At 42.1% G+C, this 27652-nt stretch overlaps 1 long non-coding RNA gene across 1 annotated transcript; it reads left to right on the forward strand.

Annotated features, from left to right (window-relative positions):
- Positions 1-3594: 3594 nt before the first annotated feature.
- Positions 3595-27594, forward strand: LOC114015871 (uncharacterized). Its single transcript, XR_003560046.2, has 4 exons — positions 3595-3721; positions 4074-4249; positions 5872-5963; positions 27435-27594. It is a non-coding gene; the product is annotated as an uncharacterized LOC114015871 (long non-coding RNA).
- Positions 27595-27652: the final 58 nt, after the last annotated feature.

The following is a 27652-nucleotide window of genomic DNA, read 5'->3' on the forward strand; positions in this document are numbered from 1 at the left end:
CAGAAAACACACTTGTGTTCCACATCAGTGCTTCAGGTGAGGCAGGCCTGACCAGGCTGAGCTGGACCTTGTGCTGATGTCATTAAGGGGACTTGGGAGCTGCGGGGAAGGGCTTGAGGGTCTGCGGGGTGGGCTGCAGCGGTGGGGCCAGATTTGCAGGTGATTGCTGGTGAGCAGCATCTGGACTGCCTGACCCACATCGTGCTGATGCAGTGGTAAAAAATGGAAGGCCACAAAGATGGTCAGGGGGCTGGAGCCCCTCTGCTATGGAGCTGGGCTGGGAGAGCTGGGGCTGCTCAGCCTGGGGAGGAGAAGGCTCCGGGGAGACCTTAGAGCAGCTCCCAGCACCTACAGGGGCCGGCAAGAAGCTGGAGAGGGGCTTTGTACGTGGGCACGTGGTGACAGGCCAAGGGGGAATGGCCTTAAGCTGAGAGAGGGGAGATGCAGATGAGCTGTGAGGCAGAAATTGTTCCCCGTGAGGGCGGCGAGGCGCTGGCCCAGGCTGCCCAGAGCAGCTGTGGGTGCCCCATCCCTGGCAGTGCTCAAGGCCAGGCTGGATGGGGCTGGGAGCAGCCTGGGCTGGGGGGAGGGGGCCCTGCCCGGGGCACGGGGTGGGACTGGGTGGGCTTCAAGGTCCCTTCCAGTCCAAACCATTCCATAATTTTATGAAAATAATTTATCTTTATTTTTCTATTTTTCTAATAGAGAAGTTTCATTGTTTTGGTGTTTTTTTTTGTACAGTGGCTGAGGGACAGGTGGTACAGGGTTTATTTTGGTGATGAGTGAACATAGTGTTTTAATACTTAACATTTCAGAAAGTATTATGCATGCAATAACCTGTTTACTGAGAAGTCATCCGCCCCACGTATGTCCCTTTGTGCTGTGGCTGAAGGGACTTGCTGGGCTTGTGCAAGGGAAGGAGGGAAGGGCTGGGCTCATGGCTCCCGGGCAGCGGCAGGGGCTTGGCTGCTGGTGGGCTGAGAGTTTCAGTCTCTGCCCCTGGAAACTCCTTCAGAAATGCAAAGTTCAGAATGAGAAAAAGAAAAAAAAAAAGTAACCTTTCTTCATGATAAAATCTTCACTACCTATGTGTGTATATATATATACTCACACACACTATGTATATTTAATCATAGTATTTTAACCAAATCTGAAGTCACCATTAATAAAATGAATAGGTGACAGAGTCTGGCAAGCAGTAAATAATGATGGGAGGGCAGTCAGGAGGAGCAGTTATAATCCCATGGTGCCTGCAAACAAAACACATGTGGCCGATGTAATGATGTACTACTGCACGTGGCCGCAGCAAGAAAGGGCTACACCTGCCGAGCAGGGTCTATGTCCTGGAAAGGATCCGTGCTAAAACGACTGGAGGTGCTGGGGAAAGAAACTGTGGAAGAGCTCCCAACATGCCAAAAAACAAGTGCTGGTATCTTTCCATAAAAGGCTGGTGGAGAGTAAGCAAAACTTTTGTTAGGAATTTGAGATGGAAAATGAGATGGCTTATAAGGGCAACAATTTTTTTTTCAGGGCTAGATTAATGTTCTGGATGAAGAAAGGTGTGTGAGTACTTAAACATGTGCGTGTACAGGCGCACACACATATATATGAAAAATGAGTGTCTGTATATATCTTACAATAAAAATGTGTTAATTTGTGCTAAAAACTCATAGGTGTTTCTAAGTATCAACACGTGTTTTGGTATCTTTGTTAAAATAGTTTAGGCACCCCTAAATACCATTTTCTGTACGAAATAATGAGAGAGGATCGTTATCATGGAGAGCTGCTGGAGGATGCCCCAGTGAGTGTCTGACGTTTCTCAGCTGGGCATCTCCAGGAGGGCAGAGAAGCAGGTGTGGGTTGTGCTCTAAGGAGGTATGAAGCTCTTCAGTGACAAGGACGACATTTGCCATCTGCTGTCACAGCCATTGCTGGCTGGATGATGCCAAGGACCGACTGTGGTGCCTAACCCACCTTGTTGAGCGGGAGCGGCTGCAGCTTTGCTGGGACTGGTGTGCCCTGGCCATGGTGATGTGCTGCAGCCAAGCAGCGCGGAACCTTTCCTTCAGCACTGCAAGGCTCAATGCCCACCCTGCAGCTGGGTTTCAGCACCAAATTTGACAGGTGAAGGTTGCAGTATGGTGGCAGAGGGTGGGAGAAGGGACAGCAAAGCCCTGGTGGTGTGGTCGAGTCACACCTGCGGGTGGCTCAGCAAGAAGTCCCTGAGGAGGCACAGCATCCATCCCAGACTCCATTGCTTTGCAGGGCATTGATAAGAACCTGTGATGGGGATGCAGAGAGGGCAGGAATAAGGGAATTGGTAAACCAGCAGCATTTCCATAGCGTCATAGTATCTGTGTGGGTTATGGAGGTGCTCCAAAGTGGTCACTGCTGTGCTGAACTAAGCCCATCAGAGGGTGAGTGGTGTCACACCAGCACCTTCACCCCAAATTCCCATGGCGTGTGCAATATGAGCGAGCACAAGCTCCCTCCCCAACAAATGGCTTGAGTGGATGCACAGGTATAAATAAATAGTGATTATGGCACTTTGTAACCCAACTGACCATTTTGCCTCAGTCATTAAAGTTTCTTCTCTGGTCTTTAGACTTTTGCACTATTAGTAATAACTTTTTTAGTGCATTAAGGGCCTGGAATGTGCAGGAGGCATGTCCGTCTGTAAAGCATCCCGTGCACTCTTTATGCCGTGTGCATCCTTGATCTGCAGGCATCCTCCCAGGGGGACCGCGGCTCCAGTGGGTAAGGAAAGCTGTTTTTCACAGAGGAATTAATTTCTGAAGGAACAGGTTCATTTTTAGCAGGTAGCATTCATTCATAAAACTCATACATCTACCTAAAATTATACGTGCGTATACGTACGTGCCACCATAGATATTAAATTATGTTGGTTGCTGCTTAATATACTCTAACCAGAACAATAACTTGTAAATCACAGAGTTATTGCTGAAACCAGAACTCAGTAATAACAAAATTATTAGAAAGACATAAAAAATAAAGTTGTTTCATCAGCATCATTTGCTCCCTGATCACAGAGATGATAGAAAATGGGTCTGTGTTTAAATGATAGATGAGAGCCATTAATATAAGCAGAGACCTTCCAGGATTGTTTGTAGTCAAAATTAAAAGGGAAACTTTAACAGCCTCAGCTTCAAAAACATCCTAGAGAGTTGTCAGGTGTTGTGGTAGGCTTGGTATAAAACACAGCCTCTTACTTTTGTGAATTTCAATATTATTTTGTGTGGTGTATGACAATCCCCTCTTACCTCCTCTCTTCAGCTGTGAACACCTTTTTGCTCCTTCAAAGGCTATTTGAAAAAACCTGAAATAACTTTCTGACAACCTAAAAATCACTTTTATCTCTACAGCACTCCCGCGATTGAACAGCTTACTAGAGTAAAAAGCCCCGTTACAAAGCACACAGATCCTTCATTTCCATAAAACTCTTCCCTCTGTGAAATCCTGGACGCTCACGGGCTGGGCATTGCTGCGCCCATGGAAATGTTTACCTCTAAATTTGACAGGGGAGGAACTGAAGTCTGAAATCCCATCTCTGCACTGGAACTGCCAGGCAGGCACGCGCCGCCAGCACGGACCCCTTGAAACAGCGGCTGTTGGGGGCGGCAGCACAGCGGGCAGCCTGTCCCCTGGAGAGCTGGCACCGTGCGTACTGCAGAGCAGGAGTTATGGGGAAGAGGCTGCAAAGGTGCGTCATCTACCACACAATTTTTGTTGTGAAAGAGTTGCTGTGAACTTTTTGGGCAGGTGATATTTTTCAGATTTTGTGCCATCTGCCAAGCCTGTCTCCTTGCTTACACAATAATACATATGCTATAGGTGTTGTTATATATGTGTATACATATACACACTCTCAAGAATATAATAATACAGTAAAAACTAACATAATTAATACAGTAATACATGGATTAGTGTTGTAATATATTATTAATAGTAATATATGTTATATATTCTGTTTTCATTTGGTTTTTTTTCTAGTTTAAAGTGTTGGGGGGTTTTTTGTTTGTTTTTGGTGGTTTTTTTTTTTTTTTTTTTTTCAGATACAGAATCTCTACACCTATGTTTTGCCAGTCAGGAGGCGAGAGCAATGCATTTACCAGTAAATTTATGGCAGGCTATTTGTGGTGCATGGCACAGGGAGCATCCCTCTCCCCAAGGAATGGCAAAGCCTCTGTGAGACACGAATGCAGACCTGGATGCGCGTGGGCAGATGCAAGTGAGTTTGGGAACGGCTGGTGGCTGCTTGCAACCTTCCTGACATTGCTTTGATTTTACTTTGAAATGCTTTTTTCTTCCTCACAGATGCAATTTGACTTCTTTCTCTGTATTTATCACTTCAATGTGAGAATTAACGTCTCTAGCTCCAAGTGCTTTCTGGATAATCTACAGAGTATTTATATCTGCTCTACAAAACTGTGCTCAGCTAGTACTGAATATGCAAATCTGGTTTCATTGGTGTAATGAAAAGAATTAAATAACACATTTGTATCATTCCACAGGCTTTCGTTAAGAGGCTATTGCACCTTACAATCTGAGGTTATAACTTCTGGTCAAGTTGATCATTAACGTGTCATGTGCGCACATGAGCTGCTGCATCCATAACATTGCTAACTTTCTAAACGAGAAATCAATGTTTTTGACTTCTAAATATTAGACCAAATGCTTTCAACATAATGTGAAAGAACTTTAATGTTTCTGTGCTAGAAGAGCGATCAGTTTGTTTTGCTTTAAAAGCTTTGGACTATCCTGTCACCAAGCTGAACAATATTTATTGCAAAATGTAAAAAGAAGTGGCAAAGCTGAGAAACTGGGAAATTAAGGGAAATGGTTTGCCAGTGAGAAGAGAAAGTGCCTATAGGCATATTTTCACAGTCAAGATATATATCTGTCATTGCTGCGGTATGTTTTGTTAGTCTGTGATTGAGGCCAGTACAAGTCCCTACGGAAATGACCTGTGTTTTTTAGCCTGTATAAATGTTAACAAAGTCTTGCAATCAGTGAAATCTTCAGGAAAATGAAAGGTACATTCAAGTAAGAGAAAAATCCCTCCCCTGGTTTTGCTGCAGTCTAAATAGAGTGCAGAGCTTTGGGGACGAGGAAGAATTATTTCCCCCCTGCTTGCTGCCTCTCTCCTGGGGCTTGTCCTCTCCCTGTTGACATGGGTTTTCATTTCACATAAAAACTAAGAAAAGATTTCAGAAAGAGGCATAATTAATCAGATGTAACAGGAAGGGAAAATACATGACAAGACATATGTTAATGCCCTGGCTTCCCACTGAGAATGAGAGTGATATTTAATCCAAAGTTAAATACCATGTGGCTTTGACCTATTGCTAACGAGCTGATGTTTGGTTGAAGGTTGAAAGGTTTCTTGGGAGAAGTTTTTAACCAAAGTGATCATGTGTGTTTGCTGCTTTGCCGCAGACATGTGCAGTTTGCCTGGGCAGTGGCTGTGGGCTGAGGCCATGTCCCCTCTCCCACCAGCCACCCTGTCTTAGAGCTTAAGCCGAAGGACAGCTTTGCTTGGGCTTCCAGCTTGTTTTGCTTTCTTCAATGCAGCTGCAACCTTAGATCGCGTTTTCAGAGAGTTGCACTGAAGTCCATGTTCAAACATACAAGATATGAGCAAATTTTCTTTCCACTTTCCCTCTATTATGTTAATGGCACAAACCTACATTTTGCTTGTTTTAAGTTTCGCAGTAGCTCTGCTTTGACTGTTAGATCTGTGAAATTATGGAGTGGCGCTTTTGAAGTCGATGCTCTGTGTTCTCACCAGGGACAGGCACAGGTAAATGTGGCTGCATGTGAAACGCAAGGAATAATTGTAGTCTTTCCCAGGGAGGGTCACTGGCAGCCCCATATGTGCTGTTCTGTACACAAGAGTTTCGAAGAATTGAGGACACCCACGTCTAAAAAGCAGGTGACAAATGGTAAGTATTTGAAGTGACTGTTGAGTAAATACCAAGACACTTCTGAAATGAGCCAGAGCTGGAATGGGACATACCTGGGACCTTGCTGCCACCTAGCACTTCCATTTGGCCATGCCCAAAATGTGCAGGTGCAGCCGTGCATATCACTTAAAAGTGAGTTTTGTAGTGTATTGGAGAAAACCAGCCAGCCTCTACAATAGATGCTATCCATTCCTTAGCTAAGGGCTCGTTTTGTGTATGGACAGAAAGAAAATTTCCTGTTGTGCCTTTCTTGCAAGCACTGAAGCGCATAAGTGAGAGCTGAGGGCTCTCTTGGCGTCTGCGATGGGAGGGCTCTTGCAGTTCTCTGTCCTTCACCTTCCCTGGCAGCCTGAAGTCACTAAGGATTGCTGTGCCGGACGAGGAAGGAGTGGTGTTGGTTTGAGTTACTGGAGTGGCTTTTGTCTCTGCCGTCAGGGGAACGCATATTTTGATGGTACTACTGTGTGGGGGGAAAAAAAAGGGAAAAAATAAACAAGCAGAAAAAAATCTGTCTTTTTTCCTGTGAGGTCGATATAGGTCAGACATAAGTTTTCTGAAAAAAAAAAAGAAAAAAAAAGTATAAAGAAAATGGAAGAAAAGGCATTTTATTATTAAATTTTATGTGTTGTTGCAAGCAATTGAGAATTCATTTAAGAAATCTCAGGAAAGCCGCTGGTAAACTCCTTAGACACGTAACTCCCCAGCTCTGCTTGGTGTAGTGAGGGTGTTTGGGGGGTGCATGGCCAGCACAGGAGCCTTCCCGAGGCACCAGGTGTGGACAGCATCGTGTGTGCCCCCACGTCCCCCAGCTGCCTGGCTTCTTCTGCCTCGGAGGTTGGGCAGGAGGGTGGTGGTCTGGAGGCAGACGGAAGACGCCAGGAGAAGGTAGTGCCACTGGGCTGTTCCCAGACACGATGAAAGCATCTGCTGAGCAGGCTGGGAAGCTTTCGTGAGGGTGAGAAAGGCTTCATCTGTCCCAGCGCCTGCACTGCTGGGGCCCTGGGGCATGAAGTGCAGCCCTCCAGCTGCTGGAGGAGTTAGTTCAGGTTCCTGCTTCATAACATCTGGAGATTTCAGTTTGTTACCTCCATCTAATCGCTTAGACAAGGGTCCCTTCTGTTCCTCCATTTTCCTCCTTGGGTCTGCTCTGTGGTAGATCATTTCCCACTGGGTTTAGTCTCAGCTCTGGGAGGTCCAGAAGCCTTCCTTGCTGTGTCTCTTCATGGCTCCCAAATACTGCCTGTCACTAAAAAACCTGACGCAAACATTCCAGATCAGTGTGATTTTTCACTCAATATTCCGTGTGCCTGTGATTTCCTCAGCATCCTCTAGGTGCTTCTCTAATTTTTTATTTTCCTTTCCTTTCTATTTCACTGCAGATGCCTGGGGATATAGTGATGATTCAGCCTCCAATTTACCTGATTCATCATGCTAAATCCACTGACAAAATCTGCTTGTTTTAAATCCTATAATACTGTGGAGACAATTTGTTTTCTAGCCAGAATGAATTATGGCTTTTAGGACTTCCTATCATTTTGAAACTGCATCCTCAAGAACATTCCTTTTTTTTTGTTAATTGTGTTTTTTGTTGTTGCTTTTGTTTGTTTGTTCTGTAGGAACTAGGCAGTATTTTCATCTTTTTAGGTTTTTTTTCTTTTCTTTTTTCCCCACAGGATTAAGATCTTTAAGTCTCAAAGTCTTTATTTCAGTGAGTAGTGTTCCTATCCCTTCTGAAGCTCCATGTTTTTTTCCCCACAGGCTTTATCATCAATCAAATTCTTTTAAATGTCAGTTGTGTTCCTTCCTGTATTATTATTATTTTTCCCTTTTTAGATGCCATAAACTGAACTTGCGTTGTTGATGGAAATGACAAACTGCATCATGAGATAGAGCCTTGCTAGGCTGATATTTTCACATGAAACAGGCTGGTTATGTTTTGGGGAGATTGGCGGGAGAGAGTCAGCATTTTGGGACATAAAGTGCATTGGCTCTGGATAGTCTGGGATGGAACTATCAGGGAAATATTTAATTTCTTGGCGCTCAAGAGCCGGCTCTAGAACTGGCTGTAGACTGCTGTGGGTATTGAATTAGTAGGAACAGAGCCAGGACTGGAACAACCTCCTCGACATCACCACTTACTGTAATTCGAGAAATGGTGGGGTTTTTGCTTTTTGTGTGTCTGTGGTGATGTCAGCTCCTTCTCATGAGCACACAGCCCTGGGCCGGGCTGAACAGACTGTGGCTCCTGAGGGACTTGCTGGGCAACAGCACAAACACTCCATGATATGAAAGCCCAACAGACCGAGCTCTCCTGGCAGTAGAAAAGGCTTTTCCTTTTTTCCTAGTCCAGATCCACTCCTGGATTACAGCAGCTGTGGCTGTAACAATTTGCTTTTAAGGGAAATTATGAATGTGTGCTGCGAAACTGCCTGTCTTGAACCCTTACTTGCACAACACTCTGAGAAATCATTGCTTGAGAGATAAGATATGTACATAACTCACTGAAACTGCTTATCAAAATGGTTTTAGAGCTAAAAGTACAAGGAAAGTCAAAAAGTGAAACTATAAGCCCTTTTCACTTTTGTTCTCTTTACTAACACAGGGAGTTCAGAATGTGATTGCAGGGGACTGGACTAAGTTCAAAGGCTGTATGCCTTAAGTATTTTAAAAAATTCTTAAGCAAAAGCCCTGCCCCTCATGCAATGAGAGATACCGTTCGGCAGTTGCAAATTTATGGGCAATTTTAATACGATACTCTCCACTGCCTTACGGCAATTTTCATTTTGCAGTAGTGATGGCTTGCTCATTAGCCATGATACTTCCTAGTGCTTTGCTGACCTCGACACCTTAGAAAATTACTTCAGTAATAATTGTTAATTTAGGTAGCAGAAAGTCAGGAAGTAACTGTGTGTCCTGGCATTGATAGGGCAAAAGGCAGGAGGTGCAGATCACCGAAAGGTGTGGGTGATGTCTCCTTGCTGACCATCTTCCCGCTGCAGAGCTTGACACTGTCACAGTTCAGTAGATGGGGATTAATGAGTCTCTTCGGAAGAGAGCTTGTCATTGCTTTACACAGCAGTTCTCACTATGGTGGTCGTTCCTTTCACCTTTGGGGAAATGTTTGGGGGTGATGCTGTGAGATTTTGCTTTCCTAATGCTTTTGGCATGCTGTTTGCTTAATAGCAGTCGGTCATTAGATTTGCCATTTTTCTTTGGGGTCTGTGATCTGTTTTCCCCTGTGAGCATGGATGGATGTCTTCCTGCCCAGTCTATGTGGTCCTGCACCTGGGCTTACCCACAAGCACCATCACTTTACACCAAAGGTGGCAGTGGAAGGAGAAACAGACAGCCAAAGTGGTTTGTTAAAGGCCTGCAGAAGGGATATGTGGCAGAGGAAAAAAACCTCAGTGCTTGTATCTTAATTCTCGGAGCAGCATCATTTTTGTTCTGGTTTCTTTTCAGTCTTTTGAAATCAGAAGTTATCCATGGGAATTTTGTGAAGTTAAGGTTAGATGAGTGTGTTGGTTTCTACAAACCCTGCAAGGCATGGCTGGTCTGGAAGTATCTGCAAGGTGGACTTAGGTCAGGTGGTAGCTCTGGTGGAGAGGAGGGGGAGAAAGAGGATGACAACATGTCCCATAGAAGACAACAAGTCCCACAGAAGCATCAGCTTGCTGGAAGAGTTTTTCCATGTAGCTGTTGCTTAGGTGCCAAAACTTGAGCATGCTCAAAACTCGAAACAGAACCTCTGATGAGATACATGGGAAGAAATGCTGAGGAAGGACCGAAAGAGTTTTCATGACTGTGCCTAACAAGTTCTGGGACATTAGGATTTTTCAAAAAATACATGTAAAGAAAAACCTGGTCTAGATGAAACCTGGGGCTTTAAGATGTACTTGTGCACACAAACACGTGCATGTGTGCACACACCCCAGTGATTCCTGATAAGGGTTTCTTCGTGCAGTGCCTGCTGTAAAGGGCGGGTCTCAGAGAGACACAAATAAAGCAGAAAATGCAGCAGCTGCAAAACTGAACAAGTGAAATGTTGCAATATGAGGTCTGAGGTGTCTGTATGGCATGTATTCTGTTTTATTTCATTTTCCCACAATTACAAAAGTGATGACATATGTGGGAGCGTCATACTCCTGAAAGTCAGTCCCTATGACACTTACCAAATTTTCATATGACTGAGTGGAGTGTAGCTGCGTTGTGGTCGTGAGTCTGTAACAGGAGAAAATTTCAGTGTTCACACAGAAAAGATGACCCATTCAGGAGCTTGCTATTATTTTGAAGTATTGTCCCACAGCAGAGCAAGATAATACACTAATTTCTTGTTTCACAGAATAGTTCTGCAGAGGTAATCTTTGCCCTATTGAAGAGAGGTTTCAAATGTGCCCTCCAGGTCTAGATTTCATCTTGATCCTAAAGGAGCATTTTACCTGATGAGTTATGACTTACAGGACAAGCACCTTTCTCAGGATTGAACATGTCATTGATTCACTCGACAGGACTGGTAACACGGTGCTGCTTCTCTTTGAAATTTGAGAAAACTAACACATGTCAGATGTCTCCCAGGTTGCTTCTATCAAATTATATCTAAAAACCTTCTAAGAGCAGAATTTTCCCTGGTTACCTACTCGAAAGTTTGAGGAGAAAGGTAGGAGGAGGAGCAAGTGGTGCAGAGAATGCCATGAACCTGCCCAGGCTGGTGGTGTCAGGTATGAATTATTAGACTTGCTCTCTTCTTTAAAAATTCTTTTTTCTTACTAGCGTGTTGTGAGGTTTACCTTGATAAAAAAGCATACTATTTTGAAAGTAATTTTTTCTCCAACTGAAATGGCACACAAGTTTTAGTTGGAACTGGCTCAAACGTCAGTCAAGAGCTCTCCTGATAAAAGCTGTTCTTAATATAATAGCTTAATAAACACTGGTGGCTAAAAAGTTCTCTCCAGCAAGAAAAAGACATGGGAAAACAGAAGTGTGCGATGGCCCTTTGCCCAGTGCTGACTCCAAGCGCAGATTGCCTCCTGTGTTGCTGATGTTATTTCAGCCAACTTCAGTGTTTTCCTGGAGGTTGAACATATACTTTAAACCTGGTTTATTTATCACAACCAAAAGGCGTTATTACAGCAAATTAGTCTCTTGTTCTGATGCTGTGAAGATGGCTTTTAGCAGGACTGACATCTTGGTGACTATTGAGAAACCTGTGTGCAACATTTTACCAAACAACATGAATACTTGGATTATTTTTATAATTTTTTTGAAAATGCGTGCCTGTTCCGCAACATGTGAAATAGCAAAGGGACAGAGCTGTAGCGAACTGTTTTCTGCTGCAATAGGGATGCCTCTTACGCAGTCACCCTTCCAGCTTCTGCAACACGCAGTCTCTTTTTGCACTTGCCTTCTTGATTTTTTTTGCTCGTAGCTGTGAGAGGAGAATATTTTTGAAAGAAACTGAGACAGAATATGGATGGGATGCAAGTGCAGTACAAGAAAGCAGAGCTAAGGAAAAGTGAAAGCACAGAAGGTGGAAAAGAGAGAAAAAATCAACAGAAAACAAGAAATACAGCCATGCACAGCCATAGGGAAATTACGTAAATAACATGTATGTATGTATCTGTGTGTGTGTTTATATGTATGTATATCTATCTATCTATAGACAATCTTATAACAAATGAAAGAGGCAAAAGGTAACTTAAACAGACCATATTGCAGTTGGGAAACGAAAGGGAGATGAAGAAGAGTGAAGTGGATGCCTGGTGACATTGAAGCGATGGCTTCAGGAGAGTCCTCTAGCGGCAAAGGTTTGATTTGTGCGAATGGTTTTATAATAATATGGTTGTTGCCAGCAGACAAGATGACGATAACTTCTGCATGCTTATATGCAAAATATTTTGTTCTCTAAAAATGTTGAGAACTGTAATTCAGAAGAAACTTAAAGCTGAAAGTCTGGGATGTTTTCCATGAAGACTCCAGCATGCCTGGTTCGAGGCATGTAGGCAAGGAGGCACTTGGAACAGGGCAGGACGAGGATGAAGGAAAAGATTTTTAAATTGAAAAAGTAGGTTGTGGATGATATGATATTTCTGGATGAGAAGGACATGTTCTGTTTTGGGCTTGGTATAACCACGTTTTGACCTGGCCGCTGAAAAGTTGTTCTGTAGTAGGTTTCTTCACCCTGAGGCTGGTCATTGCAGACTCAGCAAGAAATGGCCAGACAATTGGAATGAGCCGTCCCACTGCTGATGGCTTTTCTGCTGAAGTATTAGGCTTTAGTTAATCAAGAACCTGAACAAAGAGCCGAAGAATGGGCTGATGTAAGTCAGCTAGACAGGGGAGGTAGTGACCTGAAGTCATCTCGGTGCGGCATGATAAGGAGGCTTTGAGATTACCTCTTTTGACCAACACAGTTAGCCAGGAGGTGAGAATATATTCTGGTTTAACACCATCCCCAATGTGTTACAGTGAAATGTCTCAAACTGAGCAGAATCACTAAAATGCTTCTTTTTCTGAAGACTTCCAGGTCTGTTTTCACCCATCGCTCTTTCACATTCACTTTCTAACTTGGAGGCAAAATGTGTCTCTGAACCTCTTGCCTTCTAGTCAGCTACGCTTGAATTTTTCCCTTCTTTTGAATACTGCCCTGGCATGCATGTGCCCATGGTTTGAAGAATACAGCAGTCTGCCTTCAACTCTTAGCTCTGCCTCTGTGGGGGCAGTAGATCTTGTAGTTCCAGCTATTTCATGAATCAGTTGACAGTGATTTCTTATAGGCTATCGGTTTTCTTTTGGACTTTATGCTTGAAGATCAAGAGATGGTGATTCTGGAAGTTTATCTTACTTTTGAAACAAGAAAGCCAGCCAGTGCACGTTACCTTGGAAATAATTCTCAAGGGAGAGACCAGAATAATTGTAACCATAAAGAATTGAAGAACAAAGTAATAACGCTTATTAGGTGCTTTTTTAATGTCTTTGTCATAGATTGTACCCTCAAGTTGTACTGCATGTTCTTCCCAGAAGCAGCTTAGCATATTTTCCCATAACACATCCATGCTGTTTTCCTCTGGACGGCTCCGATGTGCCTTTCAGCTTAGGCTCGGAATTAACAGATGAAAATGTGCCGGGGTGTGTTATCTGCCCGTGGTCACATGGGTGACTGGTAGTTTGTTGGGGTTTTTTTTGGTCTTCCATACTAATATAGAAGAGGAAAACTTTGCAGAAGTATGCTTTCTCCTCTCTTTCAGTGGTCAAAAAAGTGAAAGACTTTCCTGATCACATATGAGCAGGGAAAGTTTGTGTATGATGTGTCAGTTTGACAAGGAAAATAGATATATTGCTTCTGCTCAGACATGCATTTATCTGTTTTTCCAACCTAATTGTGTATTACATGCAAGTACTTATTCTGGAAAACATCTCTGAATATCTTTGCTGGATATCAGCTGTTCACTCCTACTCATTTTTTTGTCTTAACTGGATTCTGACCACAGTATAGCTTCATTTTCCACTCTGAAAATTTGTTTTTATGGTGCTTTCTCTTAATGCTCTGTTAAAGAGGCTTGAAAGTCTAAATAAATTGTATTGTCTAATTCTCCCTTATTTCAAAGGCTTCCAGCAAATCTCTTCTCTTCAGAACCTGCATAATTCTCACTATTTAACTCAAGGTTTCAAATGTTTTCCTAAAGTAAAATCGTTTAAGCTCAAATTCCTGAAGCAGCATTAGACTTCTTTTTTTCCTTCTCTTTTCAAGAAAGGGCCATGGTGACTGTGAACCTGCTGCTTAATTTCTGATACTGTGTAAGAAGGGGAAACTTCAGATCTGTCATAGCAACTTCAGATGCATTCTCCATTAATTTATTGCTCTCCCAAGACGGCTTGCACCAAAGGGTTGTGTTTTTTTAAAGGGCAAAGAGTACAGAGGTATGTGACCATTAAGGAACCACTCCTTGTTCTTACACTGTGAAACTTGGGAGGCTGAAGAGTTTCCTAGGGAAGATTCTGGACACACTTGCTATGTCCTATTTTACTTCCCTAATTGGCTAGTGCTGAAAACAAGGTGCTGGCCTAAACCTGCCTCTCAGCTATGTGGTATTGATATTCCATACACAGTGTATGTACGTACCTATACATGTATTAAGCGATTTAATGAGTCAAACACACAGTCAAACAATTTAAAACGTTGTGACAATTAAGACAGCTCCTATGGTGTTGTGATACATGACATCATGTTACTGAGTGCAAAATGCCTCCTCCTCCTTACGTGCTTGTATCCCCAAAGAGTGTTGTTTGCACATCTATTTGTAAAAAATACCCTTTGTCTAGGTACTTCGCAGTACAATTTAACCTGTATTTTGTTTAATGTTGTCTTGTAGTATCATGGTGGTAGTGTAAGATTCCTTTGGATTATATTGGAAAAAGATAGTTTAAACAAAGCTTTGCTACTTTGTTGTTCTCTTCTTTTGAACAATATGAACAGTGCTAGAATATTCTTTATGGCTTGCTATTTTCATTTAAAATAATTACATGACTTTCAGCTCATGTAATTTGGGTGTTTCTTTCTCCAAGGAAGCATTCAATACGAAGGGATGAAGCTTTCAGGATCTTTATAAACAATGTGTCAGGCACAGAGATGATAGAGTTCAGAGCCGTCGCTTCATGGATAACCCTGAAAAAAGGAAAATATCTTAAAAGGCAATGCAATATTGCTGTGGATAGGACTAGCTGAGTGACAGACAGGGCAGTCTGTTTTCAACACTTTCGGCTGCTGCTCCCAGCCAGCATGAATAGCAGCGCCATTGTACATTTAGCAGTGTTACTGTCTGCTAGCATGGCCCTGCTTCTTGCTGTAATTTCCCTCGAATAACTAGTTTATTAGATGCAAGAGGGTGATAATATGGTAACAGAAAACAACAATTTGCCAGTACTGTTTCACAAACTTCATGGGTGTCAACAGGGCAAAACTGTTGCTTCCCATCCTGGCTCCTGGCCCTGTGTCCGGCTACTCCCGGCCACCTCTCCTCTCCCCCCAGCATCTTGATGGTGCTTCCGCAAAGATGAATTGGATGATCCATCTTCAAGGCAGGAGTTCTGATGATTTGTAGAAAAACTATCACCACTGATAGGACAGCCAATCTATCACATCAGGCCGCCTCCTTTATCCTTCATTTCATTCCTCTTTATTGCAAACACTTCCATGCTCACCCTCTTGACTTTTCTCTCCCTCACTCAAATGCTGTCACTCTATAGATTGCCTCAAAAATTGGGGAAATGGAAACTTAACATCATTTAAAGCACAAAAGTGCAGCTTTACCTGCATGGGCAGGCATGCAGATCATGTGCTGTATTTTGCTTGCTTGGTGTCGATGGGCAGTGTGCCCCCCTGCCAGCCCCACAGCTGATCGGAGCATGCAAGCCCTGGGCTGTCCTGCTGTCTAGTGCAGACCTTTTCTTCTGGTCTACAGGTACAGCCCTTGAAGGACAGACAGGCTTGCAAATGGCATGAGGCTGCTGGATAGTCACCGTCTTGATCCTTGACAGGTCCAGGAGAGCCTCGGCAACCCAGAGGACCATGCACGCTGGTCTACCCAAGGTGATACAACAGTCTCTGCTGTCTATCGCAGCTGGTTCCATCACCTGCAAGGCCAAAGATAATTGAGAATTTGTATTCTGGTGCTTCCCGAGGAACCAGACTATCACCTTTTGCACTGAAGGTAACTTGTGATGACTAATTAAAGGATGGTGTAAAATGAGCCATATAAAACAATGAACACCTGCAGCAAATTATGGTATCCTGGTGGGCTTTTAGGAGCATCCCCTGCCCTGAATCCCATTTTGAGAAAACACAAATAGTACTATAGTAAGAAATAAATAATGCATTGACTTAATTCTGTAAAGAATTAATGTTTCCTCTTTAGAGGGAATAGTCACTTGCAAGATTATTTTAATTTGCTAGTCTTCAGAATAGAGGCAATCACTGTCAGTTAAGACCTTTCTATGGGTGTCTAGCTCGATCTCTTCTGGGGGTTTTAAATGAGAAGGCTGACATGCAATTGGAGACCTGGCTGATGGTACATCAGCTGCCAGAAACACATAGCTGACATAATGGGAGTTATTCACAGCTGCTCTGATTTAAACTACTACGGCACCACTTCATTGCTTTGTTATGTAGTCTGCAGACCTTAATCATCTGCTGTGCTAATAGAGTACACCAAATTCAGGGTACAGTATACAGAAATGTATATAAATCGCTTATGTGCTAATTTTGCACCTACCTGATGGGATGTGGTATATAAAGTGATTCTTTGGGCAAAGGGTACTTTTTGAATTTCGATCAAGTTCATATATAAGCATTTTTCACTCTTAGATAACAATTTTGTTATGGCCGGTGTGATTTTTCTTGTGCATAATGTGAAAATCTTGGCTTCTCCATACCTGTTTTGCCTTCTACCATCAATAATAGCCTTTGGCAGAGTTTGTTAAAACTGACAAGTTGTTGGATATAAAACAGATTTGCCTATAGATGAAATATATTTTTGGTCATAACCTTCTCATATAAATCAGGAGCACCACTGCTGGTTTAATTTACAAATTCTAGAACTCATCGGGGAAAAATGAAATAGCCGACTGATGGCAAGTTGCTTGTTCATTTTCTTTTTATTATATAAATGGCATGCAGATAATGAGCGACTGAAACAGCCAACCAACTTCTGATTAATATATTTGATACAGTTGCTCAGAAGGGAAAACATATTTTGAATAATTTGTTGTTGTTTGTAATGAGCAGATGATATGACAGTAGTGATTACCTTAATGAATCAATTAAGTGTAATGCAATTTGAGTTGGATGGTGCCGGTGATGGCCAATTGTGCAGCCACCACTGGGACAGTTACTTAGCAAACCATGTCAGATCTCAGCCAGCCTGTCGTTTGTGCAGCAGAGGTGTTTTTGGGAGGTGGAGAAGACAAGGAAGCAGGTGGTGGAAAAGGAGCACGCTTTGGCAACTGGCGTGTTTCTGAACGTGGTAATTATCTTTGTTGCTTAAGTTGGATGAGATCCGGTCCCTGACCTTCTGGAAAGAGCAGAGATGGATTTGGAGGCACAGAAATTTGTCACCAGATGCTCCTCTCCGAATCTGTTCAGAAAGGAGTAGCGGTAAGAGAGTTTGTCTGCTTGCTGGCTCTTTGCACTGTTAGCCGTAACGAGGTTTTTAATGGAAATAACTCTGTACCTGGAGTGTTTCTGTGTACTTTCTAGTAGTATATGAAAAAAACATTAATACAAATTTTTGTTGGTGTCTTGTGTTGGGGTCCATCAGAGCTGAGATGCCTGTAGTTTGAGCAGTGCACAGCATAGGCTGTGGGATTTCTCTCAGCTGATTCATGTCCAGTAACTCAGGTTGAACTGGAACGTTTCTTGCAAAGAAACACCCAGTATTGTGCTAAGGACCTCTGGCAATAGGGCATCCATGAGAACCTCTGGTAATTTTCTCGAGTCGTTAATTATTCACACCATTACTTCAAGGGTTTCTTTTTTCCTGTGTGATTCTGGCACTTTTCCACTTGTAACCTCTGGAAATTGATATACGTTCATCTCTAGATTGAAGCGCTTGCTATAGCACATTTTCATTATCCTTTTAGGTTCTTAAACTGTGATCAAAGTTCCCCTTTTACCTCCTCTTTGATAAACTAAGTAGTCTGACCTCTGCAGATCTTTCTCTGTGGTTCTGCTTTCTAATCCTTTAATATGTTTTTGTAGATTTTCCCTTAACACTCTCCAGTTTTGAATTATGGAGTACTGCTCGGATAAATCTTTTAAATGGCTGGTTTTTAAGACCTGAGAACTGTCCAGACCCTTTGCTGTTTTCAGCAATAGAAGGTGAAGAGTTGGGCATTCTGTTTTTCTGTTCTGGTCCTGTCATTCATTTGCCGAAGGACTTTCTCTTCACCAAAACTCATGTCTTGTTCATACTTGTACTTCTCAGTACCTCACGCATATGTCGTTCAACCTACAGTTAATTAAAGTTTAGATATTTAAATAGCATTGGGGCCAAAACTCCAATGTTTAGATGAAATCCTTTTGTCTCTTTCTCTCATGAAATTAGTTACACATTTTGCCCTGGATCTGTGGATAGTCTTCACGTACATGAACTGTTTTAAGCTTCTGAAAAGGTGTATTCCAGGCTGAGCTGAGCATCTCCAAAGCACGTTCCAGCTGGTGGGAGATTGGTGTAGCATTCGCATCCCCTCTAAGGTTGCTGTGTAACTTCGCCTAATCATTTTTAATAGTTTGCCATGTATTTTAACTGCTTTATACAAACAGTGCATCCAAGCAATTGTGTATGCAGCTACTTTATAGTCACTGACATGCCTGTGTGCAATCTGTGGATGTTAAGGGATATCTGTCTATGACATCTGGGGCTTTCAGAGCCTGAGGTAGATGTCCAGCAGCTTAGTTAGGAGTGGGTTAATTCTATATTATCTTTTTCTTAGACATTTTGCTGTCATGATCCAAGTTGTTCCTGTGAGGACCTTTGCCTTGTGCAGTTCAGGAAGGCAAAGACAACTGCTGTATGCCAAGTGCAATGCTTGTAGCAGGTTTTTAATTCATCTGAGAGATGAAGGGTGAACCCATTAAAAAAAAAAATCAGTTTGGATGTAGCTTGCTTTAGACTTCTTTATTTCTTGTGGGTGATTGCGGTGACTTCACCCTTCCCCTCAGCAGATCACCATTGTCTCAGATCTAGTGTCCAGTCCCTCCCATTTATTTTTGTTTTGTTTTGTTAAAAGAACGCTACATACACAGAGATGAGATTCTGGAGTACTTTTCAGGTGGGTTGCTTGGTTTGCTGTGAAAAAATTGAACATCTTATGTAAAACTTAATTTGAGAGACTTGACAAACTGTACAGGAAAAAATTCAAGTAATGGATTGCTTGCTAGCTCAGTAAAGTATAAACACTTCTCTTGTTCCTGCTGTTGTATACAGAGGTGTAATATGCTGTGCTAATGCCTGATTTGACGTGTAACGCGCCAGATATTGTGTGCATAAAATGGAGTAATTTAACAGAGCAGTAAGATAGAAGAGGGTAAAGTTTAATAATAAAATGCAGTACATGCCTTTCATGCTTAAATTGGGGGAACTGCAACCATTGCACAGTGGAAAAACTAGAAATGGGTTCAGAAAAAGGGGTAACCATTAAAATGCAAAAATAAAAAAGTACACCCAGGCAAAATAACGTTGCACATGTTTCTTATTCTCACAGTTCTGAGGTATCAGCTAATGGCCATTTTCAAGGAAAGGATACCATCCAGAAAGACTTTAGGTTTGCCAGAAACTGTTTCTAGACAGCTTTTGTGTGAAATTATGCTTCTATTTACATGTATACTTTTATTTGTTTGGCCTCAATCACCGAGTCTCTTCCCTGAAAATGTCAGTTGTGTCTGAACAACTGAGGGTCAGCTTCCATAGTTATGTATGTCTTTAAGAAGAGAATTTTGCTAAAGCATGAATACTTTAAGATTTTTTCATCATAGGAAGCAAAAAACTTGCAGTTTTAGTGGCTGCTATGAGACTGATGAAGAACATTCCTGTTTCAATGCAGAAACTGTCTGTCATGTTTGAATAGAAGTTACTGCAGTGGCTCTCAGGTTCCTAGGTGCTATAGGAACACATACAATAACAGCACACAACTTTTGGCTTGTTTTTCATTAAGTAACTACTGGGAAGCACAGGAGGAGATTTATGGTAGTCAGACTAGATGTACTGTAATGCAGCATTGAATGAGCTTTATTGCAATTATACTTCACTATGTTATTTACTCTTTGACATTCCTACAAGACTGCTGCTCTTAACAAAAAAGAGAAATTTGAATGCCTTACAGCTAATTCCTTCGAATCCTCTAATTTTCTCATTAATGCTTTTGATTTATTTTGCCTCTGACATGAATTTAGTTTTCAGAGTAATTGTGATCGCTGTTACATTCACATGGAAGGTTTAGATTTTCATCTTGTGAATCTGATTACCGGCATCCTAGAGCTGCCATTCTCCCTGTTGAGAGCTCAAGGCAATATTATCTTTCATTAGTGTCACAGTCTTTCTAATTTAAATCTTGCCTTTCTATTGATTTTTGAGTTACATCTGATTTTCCTACTTCCAAAGTCATCTTTCTTGCCTTTATTTCTTTGTAAGTGCAGGAGTAGTCAGTTATTTTTCACTGCCTTCTAATGACTATACTCACTGTATGTATCAGTACTCCTATACTTCCACGGACAACATTTCTAAGTTGGTTATCAGTTGTAACACTTATGATGTAATATGGTCCATTCAGTATAATTTGATAGATATATAGCCCATATTTATAAACAAAACATTTGAATTCTGCACTGGAACTGTAGGAGCCATGTTGGAGTGACACTATCTGTACTGTGTGATATCAAGATATCATGCCATAGCTGGATGTTACTGTGTGGGCTTTGATCAATATGGGTTTTTGAAAGCACGGGTGTTGCTATGAGAACTCTGCGTTGCAGGGGGTGCAATACTGGCTTTGACTGGGGTGGAAGGTTGCTCCACAGTTTCCACTCAAGTGAAAGTTAGTAACTCCATGTTAAATACACCAAGCTTCTGACTTCACAAAAGCTTGCTGATCTTCTGAGAGAGGGATGATATTGTAATGAAAAAGAGATAATTGCCTAATAAATATGTGTGATTGGTAGAAAGTGACAGACATCAGTCATAGGCTGGTAAGTGCTTCACAGGTTTGAAGATGCTTTGGTGACAAAGCTGGACAGACTATAGAATAAGGTTCTATGAGAATGGTTTGGGTTGGAAGGGACCTTCAAGATCATCTAGTTCCAACCCCCCAGCCATGGGCAGGGAGACCACGTGTATCTATGGGTCACAAACAGCAGGGGAGTGCTGTAGTTCAGCCTCCTCCAGTTCCAAAAGCATTACCTTCAGCAGTTATTTTAGTTTTAACAGGGAATTAGGAACTATGAGTCCAGTAATAAAGCAATATCTGCCACCTGAGAAGACCTGTAGCACTTCAATGTTTATTTTCTCTGATAGCTCACTGCAATGTGATTGAACTAAAAAATGGTAATTTCACAAACTCTGTTCCTGAGGTACTTCTCTGCGTTAAGCTACAAATCTTAATTCTGTGTATTAAAATACATACAAGGGAGACTATAAAAAGCAATTTGAGTGTTGGTCAATGCCTGAAGAGCTTTCATCAATGTTCGCAAATTCAAAGCGTGAATGAAATGGGAGCTTTCAGGGCTTTTTCTTGTATAGAAATAATTTCTCATGTGTATTGAAATGTAAGTGTGCATATGGTGCTTTTTACTTTTAATGCACTCTGTTTGCTTTAATTAATTGCATAGTGTTGTATATGAGAGGCATATGGAAAAATTTCAAAAGTACTCCAGAAATAATCAACATTTCAAGCAGATCTCATTTCCATTTCCATGCTTCACCCTCTTTTTTGGACATATATTGTTGCCTTTCAGAATACTGAATGGATGGCTTGATGTGTATGAGAGGCTGAATTTCCAACTGCTGCTAAATTTCTGAGTTAGAGGGTGGTACAATCTGGGACAATGATATTAACAAGTCTCTTTTTTCCCCTCCCTCCCACCTTCTCATAACTTTCTTACTCTTGATTTTCCCAATGCCACTCAGTGAATCACAGGGTGTTTGCCTCAGATTGTCTGCTCAGCAGATGATGGTAGAAACGCTACAAAAAATGAGAAAACCAGCTTGAACACGGGTGGTGAAACTGCTGATAAAAATGCAAAATTATAGATGAAGTAGTAAAACAGATCTTCTGAAGTCGCTGAAGCTGACTTAAGATCTGGGGAATCGCTGTGGGACAATGTAAAGCAGGAGGAAAAGGAGGGAGGGAGGAAGCAGGTTTGGTTCATTTGAAAAGCTTGGTACTTCCCTGGATTTGCTAGCTTCATAGAGCATTTAACAGAAGGTGGAAGGAAACACCACTAGGGGTGGAAGATATCAGAGTTCAACCTAAATATCTGAATAAAGATGACTGCAGTGAGCCCTGAGAAAGGAGGCTTTGGCTATTGCCCAACCCAGGCTTGCCGTTGGCATAAAGTACTTCTGGAGCTCGTCTGGCAGGAGCGCAGTCAGCCCTGCCATGCGATGGCACTGCCCTGCAGTGATGAGCATCCTGGGGCAGCGGGAGCTCCCATCGTGCTGCATCACCAGCACTTTGCTACTCCAGGAGCAGACAGCGCTTGTACTTTAGTTCCTCCTCACAAGCTTATGGCATTCGCTTAGGGAGTTTGTGTGCTGCCGTCACTGCAGTCGCTTGGACATGTGTTTAATTCTGGCAGGTTGGCTCCCATGGCAGTGTCCAGGACATGAACATTGGCTGTACGAGCCACTGGGAAAGATGGGATAATGTCTGGGGCTGTAGTGCTGCGATGTCAGGAGTGTTTGTTAGCTGTTTTTTAAATAACCTTACCCTCCTTGGGTGTGTGGGAGGGCTGAGCTCGAAGCAAAGTTTTGAGTTACACCTTTAGTTAACGTTGAGACGAAGGCTAGCTACAAATGACTGCTTTGCAAAGCTTATCTATTTATGTGTTAGGAGCAAAGACTAGGGTCCAGAGCCATTAGACATCCCTGGAGTAAGCTTGGCAAGAATGTTCAACTACTGAATACTAATACCCAAAGCATAAACAAAGCTGTGCGGAGGAAATTGGAAACAAAATGTTCTGAACTCAGTGCAAGTGCAATGTATTGCAGTTACATTCATGTAGTATTAAGACTGATATGGTAAGAGTACTGCCAGGCAGAAGAGCAGAGCAAGATATTTTTCCAGATAGTAAAGGATGAGAAGTGGTCAAAGTTACTTATTTTGGATATGTTTAAAATAAAGAACATAGTATATTTTTGTTTTCAGGCATCTCAGTTGCATAAGTTAGTGGAATACTGTCCCAGTCTTTGCCCGCTGTAGACATTTTCTGTAAAGAAAAAGGTTTTGTGTCATCAGAAGCATCACTCAAGTGCATTTTTAAAGTACTGTAATTAATCATGGGTGGATATAATTATATGAGTGTTGAAGCAAGCATGAATTATTTTCAAACACAAAAAATGCTTCAAGGCAGGCAGGGAGGGCCAGGGATCCAAGGACTTTTTTTCCCGTTACCTTGCACATCCTCTTAACCCAACACCCCCCTGAAGTTAAGAAGTTAATAACTAGAGGTCAAGCATCTTTACTACAAGAATTCTGGCTGTATGCTGACCATTTTGCAGCAAAGGATTCCCTCTCACACACTGATGCTGAGCAGTGCTTCTGCGTAAGGAACCTGTGTCACGGGTGAGCGAGGCACCGCGCCGCTGCCCTGGCACTGCTACCGTGCTCAGCTCCCTGTCCCTGCTGCCTGGGAGATCTCCGCACCGCAGCCTTGCCTGCGGCTGCTAAAGCATGGCCTGCCTCGCCTGGCTTGCTGAGGGCAACTGGCTTGCAGCCTCCACTCAAGTCTGTGGCTGTGCCTTCTTCCCTGCTCCTTTCTGCTCTAGCTGGCTGCGTTAGAATTAATGCCAGTATGGCACTGAGCTGCTGTTGCCCTGCCTAATTGCAGTGGAGGCATGCATTGAGTTGAATTTCACAGGTCACGTTATCCATAAAATTCCTATTTGCTGCAAGAGAACAATGAGTCAACATTTAACTTCTCCCTAAGAAAAGTGCAATGTGTAACAGACACCAAAGGCAGTTCTGCGTGTGCCTTCCTAAGTGACCAGCTGATAAATCAACAGAATCTAGCTATGCCTAATACAAAAGACGAGTCTTGTGCCATTGAAAGCAAGCATTAAAGGAAAACAAAATTGGGTCAGCCCTAATAATTAAGGTAGAATTTCTTCTACATAAAATTATTTTTCGGATAAAACAGATGTTGAGGATAGTAATTGTCATACACGGTACAGTTTTCCTGTTTATCTACCCATGATGTGAATGCAGGAGTTGTAAATCACCTCTAAATATCTGAAAGTCATGCAAATAGCTTTCAGTCACAGGGAAACAAACTCATTTTATTCCCAGTCAACCATACGTGCAATAAAGAAATGCTTTGCATTTCAGATGAAATACACCTTGGGATGTATAGATAATCCTGGTTAACAGCTGTGGATGCCTATATATAAAACAAAGGTCACAATTTTACAGGCAATACTCCCATTTGAATGCAAGAGTTGGCATTTGTTTTTCAGTATTATAGTGTTTGCAAACAAGTCTGGGAAGCATTTTCACAATGAGACTATATTAAACATATGGGGGTTATATTACAGTATGTACATAAAATTTCAATTTGTAGAGGGCTGTAGTGGTGGAGTACTTGGGAAACTGGGTCTCTGGGAAGGGCGGCAGAGCGCTTGGTATTAACTGAAATGTCACTTGATGGCTTTTACTTACAGGAAAGGCTCTTTCTTCTGGGTTTGTCTAGCTTTTTGCAGATGTATGATTCACAAGCGATTGTTCAGGGGACTTAACTACTGTTTAGCTTACACCTGTAATAACATCATAGCATAAGTCTAACACTGAAGAATTAATTTGAAAATATGAAAAGGTTTTTACTGAACAACAACATTGAGAAGCTTTAACCCCACAGTGACCGGTGCCTGTCCTGTACAGTTTGTCACTAATTTGCAACAGCTTTTTCTTAGATTCCCTCTCCAACGGCGCGGAAACCACATGCATCTTGTCCCACTTGACTGCACTTTGCCTTCAGATAGGCAAAACTTTTTTGCTGTAGCCTGAAGAGTAAACCCTGCAGTGTGTCCTGACGCCTGCCCAAGGAAGGTCGTGGCACTGGCGGGCGGGATGCGAAACCAAACCGTCCTGTCCCAGACCATCCTATGGTAAACCTATCATCAGGGTAAAATTATTATGCACCTGATGATCTTAAAGGTCTTTTCCAACCTGAATGATTCTATGATCATACTTTATGCACATTTGTCAGCTGTATTGACAACATTTTCCACCAGTGTCATCATTTCTATGGCCAGTTAGCTTCAAGACTCTTATCAATTATTCTCCAGGACCTCTCAGAAACACAAGACCATTCCTTTTTCTCTCAGCATAGTTGTTTAGTAAGAAGAATCTTCAAATTAATGGAGACAAACAACACACAAAAAAAAGACGGGTTTTTGTTTGTCTGTCCTTGGACTGAGATCATTTGTATCTGGAGTATGTGCAGGAGGTTTCATTAAATGTTAGCTATGCTCATGCAGTTGTACTGAGGGCTGCAGAATGTGCTAGGCATGGCCAGGTCCCCTTGTCAGGCTCTGTTTGCCTAAAAAGCTGCTGAAGTTTGAGCACAGATGCTTCAGGAACAAACTTGGAAAAACTTTTGGACACTCAGGAGCGCTGCCAGAAGCAGAAAGGCTTCTGCTGGCAAGCAGCACAGAGCTAGGGGATGCACAGAGGCAGCCATGGGGGAAGGAGCACATCGATCGTGTTGGAAAAAAAACAATCCAGCAGAACAGAAACTTGTTATTGCTGCCTCGTATTTTCATTGCTTTAAGGAGAGGCAAAAGGTGGTCAAGCAAAATAGTTGAGAATACCCATGGGTAAATTCTCACCCCCCTATTTAGAGAAGCTATTAGGCACCTGTCAGAGCAATTAGTGTGTAATGTAATTTCTATATAATTGCAGAATAATTGCAAATGTGTCAATGTTGGTTTTTTTTTTTGTTAAAGCTAATATAAGTTAATATGCTACTGATGTTTCTTATGTATCTGCAAAACACACTTTAATATACAATTAAAATGTATAAACATGCATTAATCCCAGTTAAGTTTCCCATGTCATTAAATAGGAAGGTGAGCATAAAACCTAAGGTTCATTTCAGATGAACAAGTCCGTACTCAGGCAGCATTTTAAGTAAACATGCTTGTGAGCTGCCAGAGCACAGGGGCTGCCTGCCTGTTGCACACCCCACTCATTATGAAATTCAGCACGAGTTAGTTTTAGGCTTCTAAAGTCATGTTTTGCAGCTTAAATAAAGGGGAAATTTTCCACAACTGCATTTGTTATCGAGCAACAGTGTTCCTGATATTTTCAGGCTGCATAAAGCTTATATAAAGGTTGTTTTGTGGTGGTATTCAAAAAATCCATGTATAAAGTGATGGGAAGTCCTTGTTTATTTGCTGGAGGCTGCACTTCTGCCCCTTAGGAGCTGTATCAAAAAGAAACCCTGCTTAGGCAAGGCTGGTACTTTCACTGGTTGATATTATCAGCACCTGTATTGCAGTTACAGCAAGGCAAGCTGAATGGTAGCAAACCATTCTTGATAGTTCCTAAGGAAAAGCTCTGTGGTTTTTTTGTGGTGGGGAAGAGAGGACAGAGGTAGCAGGATCTTTTGAATAAAGATCAGGCTGATGGGGTTAGGGTGTCTGACTAGTTAAAGACAGTCTGATCATAGCATCCTGCAGAAAGCAAGTGCTTCCTAGCTGAACAGGTTTTAGACAAATTCATCACGGGGGAAAAAGCTGTAAGGAAGTCTCAGAACTCCCAGGGAGGTGTGGATGTGATGGGAAAGGTCTTCAATAGTTGCCCATTACAAAGTTGGAAATTCCCCTTAGTAGATATATTATTAAATAGTTAATCTATTTTTTTTGTTTTGCTTTGTTTGATGGAAAAACCTTTTTACTAATGAAAAAGTAAGTGACCTTCTGTCACTGTGCACCCCTTAGCACACAGCAATGCTGTGTTGCTTTGCAGCCTACAGAATGCCCTCCCTGGCTGGACCCTACAGTTAAGGGAGAAGGAGGATGAGCCAGAGAGAGAAAAAATGTAGATACAGAGTTTGTCTTTTCTTCACCAGCTTAATATGGATGCAGTTACACCTCTGAAAGGTCTGCTTTCGGTATTCATTTCACCTGAATATTGTTAGGGAGTCTACAGAAAAATGCCTTAAATCAGTATTTTCTGCAAGTAATTTCTCATTTGAACAGTAAACTAGAAAAACTTGGCAAAAGGCAAGGCTTCTTCATCTCTGGCAAAGTTAAGCACAAACCTGAAACTAAGTATCTTTCTGATTTTTCCACACTTGCTAGTTCTTTACTCTTTCCTAAGTTTTATAACATTTTAGCTTACCATTGGGTTAAAATTGCACATTTAAAAATGTTTTACTCTTGAGCCCACGGCTAAAACCCTGTTAGATGGGTTATGAGGAACAGAACTAATTAAATGCAACTTGTTTTTTTCAATGCAAAACAAAGTACTTTAGGTATGGGGAAATGGTAGGAACTTTCTGTAGTCCTGGGTATAGAAATCTGCCCGCCTCTTGCCGGACTGGTGGGGTTTGTCCCTGCCTCCCCAGGGAGGGCTGCAAAACCCCCAGTCATACCCTCGTACTTGTGCCATGCTTCGGCATCCACACCTTTGCACCAGGGTTAGGTAATACACAACGTTTCTCACTGAATTTTGTCTTTTCAGGTTTTCACATGAGGAATGTTGGTTTGCCATTAAGGTGTGTATTTGATTTGATTTAAGCAAGAGGTAACTACATTCAAAATCACACTACCAATTGCAGGGCTGTAATCCAGAGAATGGAAGCATTTTCTCTATTGAAGCTCTGAAAAATAAAGTAGCATCGTGGCTGGCTATTTAAGGTAAATAGGCAGATAGTGATCAATGCAAATAATATAAAATCA

This window comes from Falco cherrug, chromosome 9 (genome assembly GCF_023634085.1).
Source record: "Falco cherrug isolate bFalChe1 chromosome 9, bFalChe1.pri, whole genome shotgun sequence".
NCBI lineage: Eukaryota > Metazoa > Chordata > Aves > Falconiformes > Falconidae > Falco > Falco cherrug.